Genomic DNA, 18776 nt, shown 5'->3' with positions numbered 1-18776 from the left:
GGTACTGCCCGAGGGAAGACGGCTGTCCTGGTGGTGGTGGACCTACTGACCAAGATGTGCCACTTTGTGGCATGCTCTCATGCTGTGTCAGCTGAGGAAACTGCCAAATTGTTCCTGAATCACATCTTTTGGCTGCATGGGGTCCCTTCTAGGGTGATTTCTGACCGTGGAAGACAGCTCGCCTTGCGTTTCTGGTGCAAGATCATGAGTTTGTTGCAGGTAGAGGTGAGCTTTTCCATAGCCAGGCACCCGCAGACAAATGGACAGGCGGAGAGGGCAAATGCCATTTTGCAGCAGCACTTGTGCTGCTACGTAAATCAGTGGCAGAACGATAGGGTGGAGAAGCTAGCGCGGGCAGAGTTTGCATACAATAATGCTGAACACGTGACCACAACGATGAGTCCATTTCCTGCCAATTACGGATATCATCCCAGGGTCTTTCCAGAGTGTGAGGAGGAGGAATTGAGTGTACCAGCCACAGAACAATTCACAGACGAGGTGGAGGCCATACACCAACAGCTCAAGATGACTCTGGAAAGTGCCAAGGAGGCGTACAAGAAGGTGCTGGACAAACATAGGACACCGGGGGGAAGTTATCCAAGTGGGGGACAAGGTGTGGTTGTCATCTCAGGGGATGCCTCCGGGGGGGGGGGGTTGCAAGAAACTGCAGCCTAGGAGGGTGGGCCCCTTTGAGGTGACACAGCAGATCAACCCATTTGCTTTCAGGCTGAAGTTGCCGGATAACATGAGGATACATGCAGTGTTTCACAGGTCTGTGCTGTTGCCTTACAGGGAGGGGCACAGTTTCTGGGGGAGGGAACAGGGCCCCCCCATCCCACCTAGTGTAGAAGAAAGGGAACTCTGTAATGGAGTGACGGAGATACTTGACTCCAGGTGGAACGGACATCAACTAGAGTACCTATTTGCCTGGGAGAGGGTTCCTAGTTTGGGAAACACATGGATTCTGGTGGGGCATGTGACTGAGGAGTATCTCATAGAGGAGTTCCATGCTCTCTTCTGGCGCAAGCCCAAACCCCCTAAGTTGTTTTTTGGGGAAGTGTTTGGACCCACAGTGGACGAGGGTGACTTTGAGGGATTCCCGCCCTCAGGGGAGGGGGAGGGAATAGGGGACGAAGTTGCCGAGGTCTCTGATGAGGAGGAAATTTCCTGGGACCTCCCACCAGGGCAAGGATTGTCGGGGGGGGAGCATTTTTTGATTACACAGAGGAGGAGGACGATTCCTTCATTGTTTCCCCCCCTCCGGCCAACGCCAGTGAGTGGGAAGCAGCTCTGGACCCCACCGATGGGGGGGTGAGGGGGAGTGGATGTCAGGGGACTGATATTGGAACGGGGGAGGGAGGAAGGGGAGCTGTTGGGATACAGAGAGCCTCCGAAACTTCTGAAGAGCAGTTCCTCTTCCAGTGGGGGAGGGAGCCACACCTCCAGTGGAGAAGAGAGGGAAGGGGCCAGCAAAGCGAGGAAAGGGCTTGAGGATGCTACTGAGAGACCTAGTGCCTCACCTCACCAGGCTTGTCAGGAGGGACAAACACCACTTCCATCGCCCAAACTTGCACAGAGGGGTGAAATGCAAGTGGGGGGGGGGAGGCTACGGGTACCGAAGTTCTTATGTTTGTGGAGAAGCCAGAAGGGGCCACTCTCAGATTGTGCAAGTGACTAAGACGGACATGAACTTTGTAGATCTGCACTGTAAATAGTTAGCACAATAAAACCTGTAAAAGACAGGCTGGAGTCCTGCCTGGTTACTCACGAGCAACAACCACTAGCTTCTGACATTTTATTTTCCATAACCATTTATTTTGCATTATAATGATCCTAATGAAGGCTTGACTATTTTTTAATGATACACTACAGAGTTCTTTGTATTCCACAATCCCCACATTCTGACCCCTTTTTCTCTGCTCTTGTTTCCCTTTACCTCCACCAAAAGCAAGAAAGAACAAAACAGAGATCGCGAGTGCTGGATTTCACCACTAGGCCTCCAATTCCGCCTCATTGCCATGGATTTTGGAATACACAAGGAGAAGGTCTACACTGTCCGATTTACCCTTCCTGTTCAGGCTGGTGTGAGATTTGTGAAGCATTATAACAGCTTTCTTCGTAAACTGAAATAAGATATCTCCCAGCTCCAATAATTATTTCCCCATTTTTCCGGATGGCACAAAATTTTGTTGTTGCACAACCTTTGAAAGTAAAAAAGGTGACAAAGAAAAAATCTGGAAAACAAAAAGAAGTGTTGACTTTAGTCCTTTTCCCAGGGAATAGGAGATGGTGCCTGTGATGGTGAATGAGAATTTTAACACGTTAGTTTTAAAAAGGGTATATTTAAGAAATCTGAAAAATATAATTTCATCATAACATGAATGTACAAAATTTTCAGCATTAGGAATTCAGGTAAAATACTCAGATATAATCAAAATTGGCACCCAAAGGAGTCTCAAGACATGAAGTTTATTAATAAACAGGTTATATTTATAAAATATAATGAAATTAGAGGTTCTGAAAACTGCCCTAATTAACCATGTTAACAAAATCAAATTCTTATGGTCTGGTGATTTGCATTAAAATGACAGGAATTCAATCCCAGTATCTCCTGGGCCTGTTAAAAAGGCACATGCTGTGGCCACACAAAGATATTTGAAAACAACCTGCCATGAGTCAACAAGGTGTTCCAGCCGCATAAGAAGCTGGAGTTGCACTCCATTGTCTCTCAGGATGGTTGGATGCCAACCGAGGCTCCCACACTGTCAAAAACTGTGACCTAGCCATCCAGACAATCCTCCTTTTATTTTGCCATATCTATTTTCATGTTAAACACATCTAACATGAAGTGGGAGAAAAGGGGGGTCCCAAAAGCCAATCAGGAACTCCTATCCGAAAGGATGGAGGGGATGTAGGGCAGAGGCAGCTCATATGGCCTGGACTCTGCCTCTTCCTTCCTGGGGCAAATCAGCCCATATACCCCTCCCCTATTCATTTCCAATCCCCTCTTCTTTTCAGGAAGGAAGGGTGTGGTAAAATTGGTCCCTCTCCAAAGAGTATTATTCCTCAAAAAAGCTGTTGAAAGGGGTGGGGGGGTGCATGTAAGGCTGGATCCAGTCACATGAATACAGTGATACAGTTAAATGATTTGGTTCAATGTGTTGTGAAATCCCAATGCAGAAAGATAGGACTCCACATCGCCGTCTGGTACCACAGTATTATAATGCATATAAAGCAATTTACCGTATTTTTCGCCCCATAGGGTGCACCAGCCCATAGGGCGCACCTTGTTGGGGGGGGCATAAAGAAAACAATTTTTATTCCCCGCCCCCAGGCGCAGGGCTGGGGCGGGGCAAGCCCGAGCTTCCCCTGACCCCAGCCCCCAGAACAGGCTGCTCTCCGCAAGCCGTGGGAGCCCTCCCACGGCTTGCGCAGAGCTACCCGAAGCCCGGGCGTGACTGCTCAGCGCGCCCGGGCTTCAGGGTACAGGCAGCTCTGCACAAGCCATGAGAGGGCTCCCGCGGCTTGCGCAGAGCTAACCGAAGCCTGGGCATGACTGCTCAGCGCGTCCAGGCTTCAGAATAAGAGGCAGCTCTGCGCAAGCCGTGGGACGGCTCCCACGGCTTGCACATAGCTACCCAAAGCCAGGGCGTGACTGCTCAGCGCGCCCGGGCTTCGGGGTGCAGGCAGCTTTCCGCAAGCCATGGGAGCCCGGCGGTGCACACCAACCCCTCTCGCTTTCCAGGCTTCAGCAAAAGCCTGCATTTGCCCCATAGGACGTACACACATTTCCCCTTCATTTTTGGAGGGGGAAAAGTGTGTCCTATAGGGCAAAAAATACGGTATCTTTTACAAATTTAGTTAAATTATGACAGCTAAATCTTTGGAGCAGCTTTTAGGAGGATACAGAGCACCTACAGGCAGAAGAGAGTGGAAATTCTGTTGCACAACTATAAATCCTTGCACTAATGGTCTGAGTTAGCCAGATACTGCTCATTGTCACAGAATTTAAGGAAATGTAATTACATTTCTTTTACATAAGAAATATGCTTTTTGAGAAAGAGGCACACATTTTGTCCTGCACTGCATCCCAGTGGTGGAAAGATCCAGATGCAACTGGGGTGGAGCAATGAATGCATTTTCCTCTTTGGTTCAGAAGAGTATTTAATCTAAACATCCCGATCTGAATCCTGCTTCTAGACAAGCAAGTGCATTATGAAAGTTAAAGGGCAAAGTCCAGGCAGGCAAAACACCAAGGAAGAGTGCAGAGAGCAGCCAGTAAGAGATATGATCCCTATCACTTTTCCAACAATGTGCAATGGAAAAAGAGAGGAAGGAAGGGAGAGAAGGAGATTAGAACAGAGTCTGCATGACCCAGCCCATGTCTAGGCCTTTCCCCCTGACTGAATAGAAATGTTACCTCTAGCATAAGCTCCTTTAAAATCAACACATTGGGTCTCATTCTCAAGGCAGTTGACGGTCTTCTCACTTTTACACTTTCTCATGAACTCATTTTCTCCTTTGGAGAAGCAGGCTGGGCATTGCAGACCATTTTCAGCCAGCATGTTGCGATCAGGAACTTCCAAGATCAAATGTAAAGTGAGCATGTTAATGTCTTTGTCTGTTTTTGTATCTCTGTGTTATATAAATGGAATCCACCCTAGTAACTTACTGTTCTGCTGGGGCAGCTGCAAGTGTTCTTGGATGAAAACATGATCTAGAAACAATCTGGGTTCAGGGTTGAGCTTGGGACAAAGTCACCATTGGTCTCTGAGATGAATGACCTTTACCCAAAGTGGGGTGGGAGAGTGTGAACTTTTAATCTCTCTCAATGTATTCATGCCATCGATTATGGTGTAGCCTCTCTGAAAATATAGTTTCTTAGTCCTCCATTTTTGTACAGAGATTCTGTCTCTCTTCTGCTCTTCAGCAATGAGCTATCCAATAATTTTTGTGAACTGCCCCGAGACACCCAGGTACAGGGTGGTACAAAAATTCAATAAATTCAATAAACAAATTTCAGAGAATGCTGTTAGGTAGGGTCTTATATTTGCACCATTATAACTGCTGGCTTAGGTAGTGCTTGCGAATTAAAAGACAGAGAAGAACCACCTTAAGGGTAATTCAGGAGGACACTTGAATAAAATAGGTGGGTTGTAAGGTCCATATTTGAAACATCCAATTGAAAGTGAACTTGAAGGGACCATAAGCTATTTATGAGAAGTTCAGGAGCTTAGGTATCCAATTATATCGTATTTTTCGTCACATAGGACACTACGCCCCATAGGAAACACCTAGTTTTTTGGGGGGGAAATAAAGGGGGGAAATTCCTTTATTTCCCCCCCAAAAAAAACAGGTCGGGGAACAGCAGTATGGCAGCGCACGCCTGCCTGCTGTCCCCCGAGTTTGTGGGGCTGGCGCTGGGGAGAAGCACGCTTTTTCCCAGCACCAGCCTCCAAACCAGGTCGAGGAACAGCCGGATGGCGGCACCGACATCCCTCTCGCTCTCCAAGCTTCAGCGAAAGCCTGTATTCGCCCCATAGGACGCACACAGATTTTCCCTTCACTTTTGGAGGGGGAAAAGTGCGTCATATAGGGCGAAAAATATGGTATATCTGATCCTTCTTGGTGCTACTTCAAGGGACAGGAAGAAGGAGGGGCCTGGCTGGAAAGGCAATCCATCCCTAGTAGGTCCCTCCCTGCTACCTATTAGGTCCCTCTTTTTCACAGTATCTCGTCATGCCTGACTTTCTGTCCAATCTGAATTCCCAACCGTTGAGAGCCCCTAATAGTCCTGAGCTGCTCAACCCAACCTACTGCCATCTGGGGCTGTCTCACCCCATCTGAACGAGGCACAGATTCTCTAAGTACTGCTGATTGACAAAGGATCCAAGCCGTGGCCAAATCCAGTGCACAGCCCTAACATGTTAATGATTCCACAATGATGCAGAAACTTACGGCTGAGAGTTTCATTGTTACAATAGTCAGTGTTGCAGCATTCTGTCTTCATCTCAAAGAATTTACCATCCCCTGCAGTAAAGCTGTAATCGCCTAAGAAACAAACGCTGGATGACACACATGTATTCTCAATTTGCACTTCCGGTTTTTCTATGAAAAAGAATTTGAAAGAACTATCAGGATCTGGGTGGAAATGTGGTCTATTGCTACTAAAGCACATTCAATATAATGGTTCCAATTTTCTGTGTTACCCGAATCAGGACCTTTTGAAAAATACAATATGGAAGGTATTATTCAATTTGGCAATCTAAAGTGAGGTGCTGTTTATTTATTTAAATGTGTGCACACTGCTATATCATAAAAGGAAAGAAATATTAAAATGATTTTCAGTTATAATACATAAAAGATACAATAAGAACCATATTAAAAGTAAATAGATTTCAATAAACCAGTGTATTCTTAATGGTCTGCACAGGCCTGGTGGAAAAGAAAGGTTTTCTGCAGGCATTTAAGAGTTCATCTCTCAATCAATCAAGGTTTCTGAGACTTACTCAATGTATGCTTTGAACGGCTAGGACAGGAAATTTATGAAGTTAAAGCATCTGGAACTCTAATTTGAAGAACTTTAATCTGAGGAGCCTTGGGACCCTTTGAATCTTAGAAGTTTCTTCAGAATTTTTTGCAAAGGCTGCAATTATGCCCTGCCGATAAATTTCTGGTCTTTTGCCTTCCCACTCTCTCTCTCTCTTTCCACGTTCCCTTATGTTATTCATGATATTTTCACCTCTGCTTTAAATTAGAGAATTTTGCCCTCCTTCTTTTCTCATCCTCCTTCTTTTCTCATCCCTCTTTCTCATCTGACTTCCCCCTCCCTTTTTCTTTTTGTTTTTGTTTTTGTTTCCCACTATAATAACATAATTAACAACCTATCCTCCTTACCCTCAGTTTTGAGGAGAATTTAACCTGACTATACCAACTTGAATAGGAACAGTGTTTAATCCAAGACGTCTTTCTATACTTTGAGATAAATAACCAACTGAACTCAAACCTGAGAAAAGCAAATGATATGTTGAACAACTTCAGGTTCTGAAAAGCCGGACATTATTTGATGTAACCAGTGAGGACTTCTTGAAATATTCACATCTCTTTTAGGACTACAAAAGTGAACTAATAAAATTTAGAACCTGAGGCAATGAACTGGATTAGGCCGACAAGTGGCTGAAAACTTCAGAAAACTACAGAGATTGAACAATCTCTTTTGGACTACAAAAAGAGATTACCATCTGTGATTTCTGTCTTTTACTCTGCTTTCTTTTTTGTTGTTGTTGAAATAACTATATTAACACACTAACATAACCTAAATATATGATAGCAATAGGTCATTGGTGAAGCTAGTGGGACTGCATAATTTGAATAAGCCAATGAGAGACTTCTCTTTTCATTTGGGGGATAAAGGCTGGATGAAAACTAAAGAGGAAATAAAGTGATGTAAGGAAAGGACATAAGAATATATAGATAAAGGTTAGAGGAAAGATTGTGCACCCCCTATGGGAGAGAGTTAAAAGCAAAGCTAATTACTGAGAAATAAACCATAAAATATCGGGGGGAAACGGGGAAAAAGTAGGAGGGACTCCAGGAGAGAGAACGGCATCCCGACAAGAGGAAATCAGAGATTTAGACATTCTATGGTTAAAGATTAAAGAGGAGTTTAAGCAAAGTGAATTACACATGGAAAGCAAATTAGGAGAAATACAGGAACAGATAGATAGGAAAATAGAAAGTGCCGTAGGAGAACTTTCTAGGAAGATACAAGACTTGACAGTCAAGTCAAAAATAATTGAGGAAACCAATAAAAGAACCCAAAAAGAATTGAGAGACCAAAAGAAAGAAACAGAAAAATTGAAGGAAGAAGTAAAAGATTTAAATAAAACGTAAGAACAATTATGGGACAATTTAGCCATGACAGAAATGCGTTAGAAACAACTTAATTTAAAATTCAGAGGTGTCGTAGAAGAAGTAAATGAGAATATAAGAGAAAAAATGGTTAAAGAACTTGCAAAATGGTTAGAAATAAAAGAACAAGTTGCATATACAATAGAGGGTGCTTTCAGAATAAGAGGGAAACCGCAACAAACTAAGTAAAAAAAAATTCCTGGTGATTGTTTAGTAATATTTAATTCTATTGAAATGAAGAACACAATACTAAGAACAAGCTACAAAAGAAAGTTAATGATTGGAGGCCGTCCAATTATCATCTTTAAAGAAATTCCAATCAGGATTCTGCGCAAAAGGGAAGGATACAGACAATTAAGAAGTGTCCTGAAGAGAAACACAATACAGTACAAATGGGAATTCCCAGAAGGGATTTCCTTTTTTTACAAGAATAAAAAGTTTAGATTGACAGACATACAAGAAGCAGGAAAGTTTTTGAGAAGATATGAAAGGGACCTGGGTAAGGAAGAGGCAAGACATGGAGGAGGAGAAATAGACATGAAGGAGAGGAGAGGGAGGGGAGGGAAGGAGGAGGAGGAGGAGGGGAGGGGAGGTGGAGGAAGAAGCGAAAGACACAGGATCGGGGGAGGAAGAGGAGGGGGAAGAGGTGGAGACTACTGGAAACAGAAGTACCAGAATTTAAATCAAAAACTAGGATAAAGTGTTGTTAGCTATAAACTGAAATGACTCTTAAGTTTTTGTCTTGGAATGTTAATTGCTTTAACGAAAAGTCCAAGAGAAATAAATTTGAGAAAATTATAAAGAAAAAAAACATTGATGTGATTTGTTGCCAAGAAACGCATGTTGCCAAAAAACACAAACATATTCTAATAAATAAAAAGTTGGGAATAGAATTCATTCATTCAGATTCTAAGAAAAAAAGACGGGTAGTAATATATGTGAAAGAGAAATTAGAACCAAAATTAATATGTAAGGATAAGGAAGGAAGAATTCTAGGAGTACAAATTAACTACCAGGGAGAAAAGCTTAACGTGGTAACGGTCTATGCACCAAACACAAATAAAATGGAGTTTTTAAAAAAACTGGAACAAGTTTTACTAGATTTAGAGAACAACAAGTTGGTCCTGCTTGGAGATTTAAATAGAGTGCCGACACCAGAATTAGATAGAAGCTCGAAAAAGAAGAATTTAAATCAAGGGAAACTTCCGAGATCGTTTAATGACCTTGAGGAAAACTTAGATTTAATAGATATATGGAGACACAAAAACCCTACGACAAAACAGTTCACTCACTTTACGGAGCCACATCGGACTTGGAGCAGGCTGGATCAGATATGGATATCAAGAGAATTAACAATAAGAGTGTCAAAATGTGAGATACAACCTAGGACACTATCTGATCACAGCCCAATAATGTTACATCTAAATTGGAAGATCCAGGGTATGTATAAATGGAGAATGAATGATTATTTGTTTGAAAAAGAAGAAGTGATTGAAAAAGCTAAAACCACCTTAAAAGAATATTTTGAGTTCAATATTAATAAGGAGACAAATATGGATATAGTTTGGGATGCCAGTAAGGCAGTGCTAAGGGGTTTTCTGATACAACAAAATAGTCAAAGAAAAAAGGTGAGAGAACAAAAAGAAGAAGAATTAATTAACCAATTAAGAGAATGTGAAAAGATCTTGATAGAAAAACCGAATGATGATGGGAACAAGCAATTGCACAAGATGTTGCAAACACAATACTCAATATTAATAAACCAAGAGGTGGAATGGGGAATTAAGTTAATGAAACAAAAAATTTTTGAATCGGCAAACAAAACTGGAAAGTTTCTGGCGTGGCAACTGAGAAAAAGAAGAAAACTAAGTGTCATCAATAAAATAAAAGTAGAAGAACAAGTCTTGGAGGACCCTAGGGAAATAAAAAAGAGCTTCCTTAAATTTTATGAAAACTTATATAAAAGAGAGGAAGAAGATGTAACAGAAATAGGAAAATATTTAGAAGAAAATAGAATTAACAGCATATCGGAAGAGGAAAGAACTGCATTAAATAAACCCATAAAAGCAGAGGAAATTCAAGAGGCGATAAAGAGGATGAAATTGGGGAAAGCCCCAGGCCCAGATGGTTTATCGGCCAAGTACTATAAAGTCCTAGAAGAACTTATAACACCGGTGTTATGTGAAGTAATGAATGAGATTTTACGAGGAGGAAGAATACCAGCGTCATGGAAAGAGGCATACATTACACTGATACCGAAACCAGATTCGGACAGACTTAACATTAAAAACTATAGACCGATTTCATTATTGAATAATGATTATAAGATTTTCGCAGACGTAATGGCGAGCCGACTTAAAAAGTGTTTAGTCAATCTTATCCATACAGATCAAGAAATAAATGGATCAAGAAATAAATGGAATATCCCTAGGAGAGAAAATATACAAAATAAGGGCATTTGCAGATGATTTAGTTTTAATGGTGGAAAACCCAAAGGAAAGCTTAGCAAAGGCTCTAGAAAAAATGGGAAACTTTGGAAGGGTATCAGGTTTTGCTTTGAATAAAGAAAAAATGAAATTAATGGTAAAAGACATGGGAGATCAAGAGAAAAAGGAACTGGTAGAAAAATTTGGATTACAAATCGTAAAAAAGTGAAATATTTAGGTATACAATTAACAATGAAAAATATAAATTTGTTTGAAGATAATTATAAAAAAAATTGGGAAGAAACAAAAAGAGAAATGGAAACTTGGACAAGATTGAAATTAACACTCTGGGGTAGAATTTCGGCCATTAAAATGAATATCTTACCAAAACTTCTGTTCCTTTTTCAAATGATTCCCATAATAGGTAAAGATGATTGTTTTAAAAAATGGAAAACGGACCTAACAAAGTTTATATGGCAAGGCAAAAAGCCACGGATCAAACAAAAATTACTAACTGACATAAAAGAGCGGGGAGGTTTTGGACTCCCAGACCTGATATTATACTACGATGCAGCATGCTTTACTTGGATTAAGGACTGGATCAAATTGGATAACAGTGACATTTTGGATTTGGAGGGATGGAATAACAGATATGGTTGGCATGCCTATCTAATTTATAACAAAGTGGCAGTTCATAAAGAATTTCTAAGCCATGTAATTAGAAATGCATTATACAAGGTCTGGGTGAGACATAGAAGGTTGTTAGAACCAAAAACCCCATGGTGGGTCTCACCGCTAGAAGTAATATCGATTAAAAAGATAAATACTATAGGAAGAATGGCAACATACAAGCAGCTCCTAAAGGAAGAACAGGGCCAATTAAAACTAAGATCATACGATGAGGTGACCCAATACTGTACCACATGGTTACAATATCATCAAATTGCACAAATATTCAACCAGGATAAAGTAATAGGATTTGAAAAGGAAGAATCAAAATTACAAAAAGTATTACTACAAAACTAAAAAAAAATTATATCCAAAATGTATAATTTACTATTAGAATGGGAATTAAAGGATGAAGAAGTAAAAGAAGTTATGATTAAATGGGCATGCGATATAGGATATGTAATTCGGCTGGACCAATGGGAGAAATTATGGAAATATGATATTAAATTCACGGCATGTTATACAATAAGAGAAAATTTTATGAAAATGGTGCACCAATGGTACTTAACTCCGGTAAAATTGGCAAAAATTTACAAATTAAAGTCAAATACCTGTTGGAGATGTAAAAAAGAAATAGGAACAGTGTTTCACATGTGGTGGGAATGCCGACCTATTAAACAATTCTGGAATGAAATCTATGAAGAACTCAAAAAGATGTTTAAATTATCTTTCAGTAAAAAACCGGAGGCATTCCTTTTAGGTTTAATTACAAACGAGATCCCCGAAAATCAAAGGAAAGTATTCCTTTATGCAACAACAGCTGCCAGGATGCTTATAGCTAAAAACTGGAAAGGCAGAAAAATTCCATCAGTGAAGGATTGGCAAGTTAAATTATGTGAATACATAAATCTGGCAAGACTCACAGCTTACATAAGGGGACAATCGGACCAGAAATTATTAAAAGAATGGGGTTGTGCCAAAGAGTATATGAAAAAACATTGTTCTGGAGTTAGTATATTGGTATGTAATGAATGATGCTTTACAGGGTTAAAGAAAAAAAATGGTGTAAAAAAAAAGTACCAAGGTGAAAGTAATCTAATTAGACACAACAATACAGTAAGAGTAAATTTTTTGAGGTCTTAGAACAAAAGAAGGAAGTCAATTTGTGTTTATGTACATAATGATATGATTTTTTTCTGTAGATGTGTGCTTTTTCGTTTTTGTTTAGTTTAGTTTTGTTTCCTTTGTTGTTGTCCCCCCCCCCTATCTCTTTTCTGTTTTTTTTTTTCTTTTTCTTTTTTCTATATGTTCCGGGGATTTTTGTTTGTACAGTATTATTTTGGATTCAATGTTTGTAATTTTTGTTATGATTCTGCATTGAAAATAAAAAAATTCTTAAAAAAAAAAAGATTTTCGCTGACGTAATGGCTAGCCGACTTAAAAAGTGTTTAGTCAATCTTATCCATACAGATCAGGCTGATTTTCTACCAAATAGGCAAATAAAGGACAACATAAGACACACAATAAACATTATTGAATACTTGGAATCCAAAAATGAAATTCCCGCAGTTTTAATGTTCATTGATGCCGAAAAGGCTTTTGACAATGTATCCTGGCGTTTTCTTATAAAATGTTTGGAAATGACAGGGATAGAGGGCACGTTCCTGGAAGGAATAAAAGCAATTTACTCACAACAAAGTGCTAAATTAATTATTAATAACAACCTAACAGAATCTTTTGAAATTTCAAAAGGTACAAGACAGGGGTGCCCTCTGTCACCTCTTTTGTTTATTATGATGTTAGAGATAATTACAAATACGATAAGGAAAATCCCAGAGATTCGAGGAATTAAAATTGGAGTGAAAGAATACAAATTGAAAGCATATGCCGATGATCTTATGTTGTCTTTGGAGGAACCAAAAGAGAGTGTCGGTAAGGTGTTAGATTTGCTAGAAGAATTTGGAAAACTATCTGGCTTTAAATTAAATAGAACTAAAATGATGACTAAAAATCTGACAGAAGAGGTCAAAAACCAGCTTGAAACTCAGACTGGAATTAAAGCAACAAAAAAAGTAAAATACCTTGGAATCTGGTTAATGATGAAGAATATAAATCTGATGGAAGATAACTACATGGAAAGAAATAAGGAAGGACCTAGATACTTGGAACAGAATAAAACTTTCTTGGTCGGGGAGAATGGCGGCTATTAAAATGAGTTTATTACCGAAATTGATATTCTTATTCCAAAATATACCGATAATCAGGGGAACCTCAATATTTAAAGACTGGCAGAAAATACTCTCTAAATTTATCTGGCAAGGAAAAAGACCAAGAATTAGATTCAAATTACTTACAGATCAAAGAGATAGGGGAGGATTCGCGGTTCCAAATTTAAAGTTATACTATGAAGCCTAGTGCCTTTGTTGGGTTAAAGATTGGATTATTATTAAAAATAAAGACCTGTTAGACTTAGAAGGATTTAACTTAAGATTTGGTTGGCACGCTTACCTATGGCGCAACAAGGGAAAGGTCCATAAAGGATTTTCTAACCACATTTTTAGAGGGTCACTGCTAGAAGTGTGGGATAGAAACAAAAAATTACTGGAACAAAATACCCCTTGGTGGTTATCAGCAATTGATATTCTAACAAAAAAAAAAAAAACATCGAAGGAGAAAGGTGGACCTATGAAGACTTGCTAGTAAAAACAGAGAATGGTTGGAGGATTAGGCCATATGAAGAAATAAAAAACAAATTGACAGGTTGGATCCAATTTCACCAAATCAACTCTATATGGACTGAAGATAAAAAGAATGGTATGAGTGAGAAAAAATCTAGATTCCAGATTGAAATATTAGAAAATGTATAGCCTGTTGCTTGAATGGGACACTAAGGATGAGGAAGTAAAGGAGGTAATGGTGAGATGGGCAATGGACCTTGGACATAACATAGAGTTTGATAAATGGAAGGCATTATGGAATAAAGGAATGAGATTCTCGGCATGTATAACACTCAGGGAAAACATGTATAAAATGATGTACAGGTGGTATATCACGCCTGTAAAATTGGAAAAAATATACAAAACTGGTGATAAATTATGCTGGAAATGTAAGATCAAGGAGAGTGACTTTTATCACATGTGGTGGTCGTGTGAGGTAATCAGAAAATTCTGGGAATCTATTTATAATGAGCTAAAAAAAATTTCCTTAAATACACCTTCATAAAAAACCCGAGGCATTTCTGCTGGGGATAATTGGAGAGGAAATCAAAAAGGAAGATCAAACACTTTTTCAGTATGCAACAGTGGCTGCCAGAACTTTAATAGCGCAGAATTGGAAGACATCAAAAACCCCAACCATAAATGAGTGGCAATCTAAACTATTGGATTATTTAGAATTGGCAAAAATGACACAGAAAATAAGAAACCAAAAAGGCATAAAGTTTAATAACGAATGGAATAAATTTATGGTATACATGGAAACAGAAGTAAAAAATTTAAAAACCACAGTAGGTGTGACATAACACCTGTGACGCAAAGAGGAAGGAAAAGAAACTGCAGATAGAGAAATTCTTGACACATTCAGAAACCGAGATGAAGGGAAGTCAATTTCGTGTTATGTAAGTTAATGTAAGGTAATTTGTTGATGTCTTATGTCAGGTGATGTTCTTTCTCTCTTTTTTTCTTTTCTCTCTTTATTATTATTATTATTATTTTTAAGTTTGTCTTATGTATTTTTTCTCTGTGTATTTATGTTTTATATGTTGTCTTTGTTGCCCAGAGTGGCTAGGGAGGCCCAGCCAGATGGGTGGGGTATAAATAATAAATTATTATTATTATTATTATTATTATTATTATTATTATTATGAATTAAATCCAATTTTAAAAAAGAGTTCATCTCTCAATCACAAGCAGTAGTCTCTTTCCTCCTTAATCGATAGAACCAGACATTCTTTTTATGTTCACAATTAATTTGCAAAATACATTAAATTTGGAATTTCTGCAGAACTTCATTTTAGGTCAAATTTGTTGCATGAAGAATCATGACTTTTTGTCTACATCTGACAATACATCTGCCATACACTGCACTCTCTTCTAGTCGATCCAACACCTTGCAGGGTCAGAGCATCCTTCCCTGAACTCCTGTTGTTGAACACAAGGCACTTAGCAAGACACTTGCATTGCACCAACCTTACTACCCCCTTACGCCTCTCCCTCCAAGAATGTAGCAGTGATGTTGGAACAGATGGTCAAGCAAGCACCATCCCACGCAGGATCGCCCCAAGGCATTTTGGCACTGAAGTGCCAAATGGTACCCACTCCCTTCTGTGTAAAAGGAGTGGTGGGTTAACCAGGAACAAGCAAAGGGATCAAATCAACCTTAACTAATGGTTGAAGTAGGAACCAAAAACCATCAAGGTGGAGGTGTTAGGATATTTCCGTTCCACCTTAAAAGGGAGCAGGCTTTGTGGGTCACAGAGTCTGCGCATTTCCTGATCACAGGAAGTTTATGTTTTCTATTGCTTTCGTTTCTCTCTCTGTGTCAGAGACACTGAAGCAGGCAGTCATGTTTTTCTTTGTTCTGATCAACGCTGAATAAAATTTGTAAATAATACTCTCCTGCATGCAACTTTCGCTGTGCATTATCTGCTGATAGAGAGCGTGCATCAACTCTAGAATGTGGCAGGCTATTTCTGGAGCTCATGTCGCTAATTGCTGATACTGTGTGTCTACGGGAGATCGATGGACGTCCAGAAGCGGCTTGGGGGCCATGATGGACTGTGTTTCCCTGGCAGTATCCCAACAGGAGGGATCCACTCTTAATCAAGCTGTGTAACTGAAACCCTTTGTAAGAGATGAACTACAGGAATATTTCCTTCATGTTGGTGGCTTCCTCATCATTTCATCACTGAGAATTATTTCAAAATTACTTGAGGCCCCCCTCAAGGAGCCATAAAAGTGTGAAGCACCATCATCTCCCATTCTGGTTGCTCAGCTTTTGAATAGTTTTTATACATCTGTGAAAGGATTGTCAATTTTAATGTCATTTACGGCAAAGGGGATATTCAGCTTATATTCCAGGCTTCTTGTCCTAGTTTGATAACCAAAACCAAACTGGAGTTCATTGGTTTGGCTCAATAGGGATTTCTGGTTGATGCAAATCAAGTTCTCGAAGCTTGGCGATCAGCACCAAATTCAGCCACTGCTTGTGATCAGGTGATGTTAGATTCTCCATTTTCATATGCAAGCCATGCATTCCTGCATCTCCCATCATCCCTGACTGGTGGGTGGCTAGCTGAGGCTGATGGGAATTCTAATTCATCTACAGCTGAAGTGTCACAGCTTCCTCACCTCACTTTTTTCATAAGTGAGTTGTTCCAGCATAGACTTCTATATGCTAGTAGAACCCTTAAAGTTCACCTATATCTTAACCTGGGTCAAATCCAACAGCAAAAGACAAAAAGACAGGCAAATCTTACCTATATTTGTACGCAGAACACTGGCAGAACAGGTATACATAACATTATTATTACAAGGTATATCTCCGTTGCCTTTATATGTCATTCCAGTCCTGTTAAACTTATGTTTGCACTCCAGACGTACCGCTGAGGATAGGAGGAAAAGATTCATGAATTATCACCATCATCATCATCATTGTTTTGTTTTGCTGTTTGCTTAATGAGGTACAGAGGAGGAGTTAAACTTTTAAATTAAAAGTGTTCAATTTAATAAGCATTTTAATAGAAGAGGATGAAATGAAATGAGTAAAACACTCATTAATTAAAACTCTTGTAGCCATTGTTCAGAACACTGGTTTAATTATTTCCAAGAAGTGGGGAACTGTACCCTCCTTTTCTCACAGCCAACTTTTCCTCCCAAAATACATTTTCTTCCCACTGTTTGGTCACAAGCGTAGATCTGAGCCCAATTAAACTATGGCATTTTCTACAAGAGGCACTGAATGGCCCCAATTTCAATGACTTTTAAAGAGGATTAGATAAATTGATGGAGAATAAGACTACTAAGGCTACTAAGTATGACGGCTATGTATTACCTCCAATATCAAAAGTAGCATATTTCAAATAACAGTTGCTGGAAGCCACAGTAAGCCAGAGTGTTGCTGTGGTATGGTCCTGATTTTGTACTTCCCTTAGTCACTGGGTTGGCCAGTGTTAGGGCAGGATCCTAGACTAGGGATGAACCTATCTATCAATTTCACTTGCTGTCAATTTCTTATTTTTCTAATTCATTTATTTATCTGCAGCCACTTCCTCTAAGAAGCTCAAGGTAGTGTACATGGTTTTCTCCTCCCCATTTTCTTCTCAGAGGATTCCTGTGAGGTAGGTGAAGCTGAGGGATCCCCAGTGAGCTTCGTGGCTGAGTCAAGATTCGAAGCCTAGCTTCCTGCATCCTTGTCTGACACTCAAATCACATTCAGCTCCCCAAATTCCCACAATCAACGAGTAGTAGTAGTGAATCTGGATCCTCACCAGTGGGTTGATGTGCTCTGTTCCAAGGAGTAGACTTGAAGGTTTCTTTCTTTGTAAAATTTATTTAATTTCTTCCTGCAATGGCCATACTTTGTTTTCTTCCCCTTCCTGTCCTAAGCAACTTTTACTCTCCATTTCAATGGAATTATTATTCTATCCTATTTTTAAGCCATATTTTCTCCACCTCTCCCACTAAAGAAAAGCTTATTCACCTTCTTAGCACTTTCCCTGCACTTTGAAATCATGCCCAACATTTTCATCTGGCAATCTCTTGCCTTTGCAAATCCCCCCCCCCCCCCCGGTTTCCCTACCCTCACCCATCCACACCCACACCCACATCCTGAGAGAGAGAGAGAGAGAGAGAGAGAGAGAGAGAGAGAGAGAGAGAGATCTCCACATTTTGTGTGTATTGCTGAAATGCAGCTTCCATGTTAGAGTGGGATATTTCATTATTTTGCTACATGACATGGTTTATCTGTATGACATCACAAGAAATAATCTCTTGACTTGACTCTCCCCTGTGTTCTCTTGGTAACCCAGCAGTGATTGCTCTCTATGGTGTTGATCTACCCTCCTAATTCCCCTTTCCTCCCAAGAAGCAAGTTCTCTTCAGTGTCCTCTAAAGATCATCAGATGTTCCCCATCTTACCTGCAGAAAGTGGGGCCAAGAGGAGGCATGCGCTCAGGAGTGCCTTCATCATTCTAGAAAGATTAGGAGACTCAGAGCAGGGATGGATCAACCAGGGAATTGATGCAGGTAGAGGCTTACTTGGAGGAATTAAAAGGCCATGGACTCGTGTCACAGGGAACACTTGGGAACAAATAGTTCTGGCAGGTCTGGGAATGGGAGGTTTTTTCCCCACTACAAAGAGAAAGAGGGAGATACTGAAATGCAAAGCTCATTAGTTATGATCTCATTAGTTGCTGATAGACGCTTCTGGTTACTTTTTTGATATCATTTACAATTTAAATGGTGAAGGCACTCAAGAAAGCAACTGAGAGCCAAATAGGCAAAGAGTGACTGGGCTGACCCAGTTAGATGAGTGCCACGCCCCAAAGGAAATTAAACTAGACTTAACCATTTATTGTTCCTTTACATTTACCTGATACACAAAGCTCACCTAACAAGAAGTGAGTCCTTTTCTCCCCATCCTTTCTCAGGAAGCCACATTTGGTGGTTGGCAGTTGGGGGGGGGAGTCTGCTTCCATACAAGAGTTAGACAAAATCCTTACCTGCCCACATTTTCTGAATTTGTCCAAATTTGGTTTGCAGTTCCTCCAGA

The 18776-nt window shown here is 40.0% G+C and overlaps 1 long non-coding RNA gene across 2 annotated transcripts; it reads right to left on the bottom strand.

The window, feature by feature from the left end:
• Positions 1 to 1899: 1899 nt before the first annotated feature.
• Positions 1900 to 18330, bottom strand: LOC310712550. 2 transcript variants are annotated; one of them, XR_014528928.1, is made up of 5 exons: positions 18143 to 18330; positions 16483 to 16677; positions 5959 to 6108; positions 4421 to 4579; positions 1900 to 2234 (listed from the first exon to the last, which is right to left on the bottom strand). It is a non-coding gene; the product is annotated as an uncharacterized lncRNA (long non-coding RNA). The 2 variants fall into 2 exon arrangements; XR_014528929.1 differs by having other exon boundaries at positions 16483 to 16608.
• Positions 18331 to 18776: the final 446 nt, after the last annotated feature.

Source organism: Podarcis liolepis, assembly GCF_965112155.1.
Source record: "Podarcis liolepis genome assembly, chromosome: 7".
In the NCBI taxonomy this organism is placed as follows: Eukaryota; Metazoa; Chordata; class Lepidosauria; order Squamata; family Lacertidae; genus Podarcis; species Podarcis liolepis.
The sequence above is the reverse complement of the archived record's forward strand: the minus strand, read 5'-3'. Positions and strand labels throughout refer to the sequence as shown.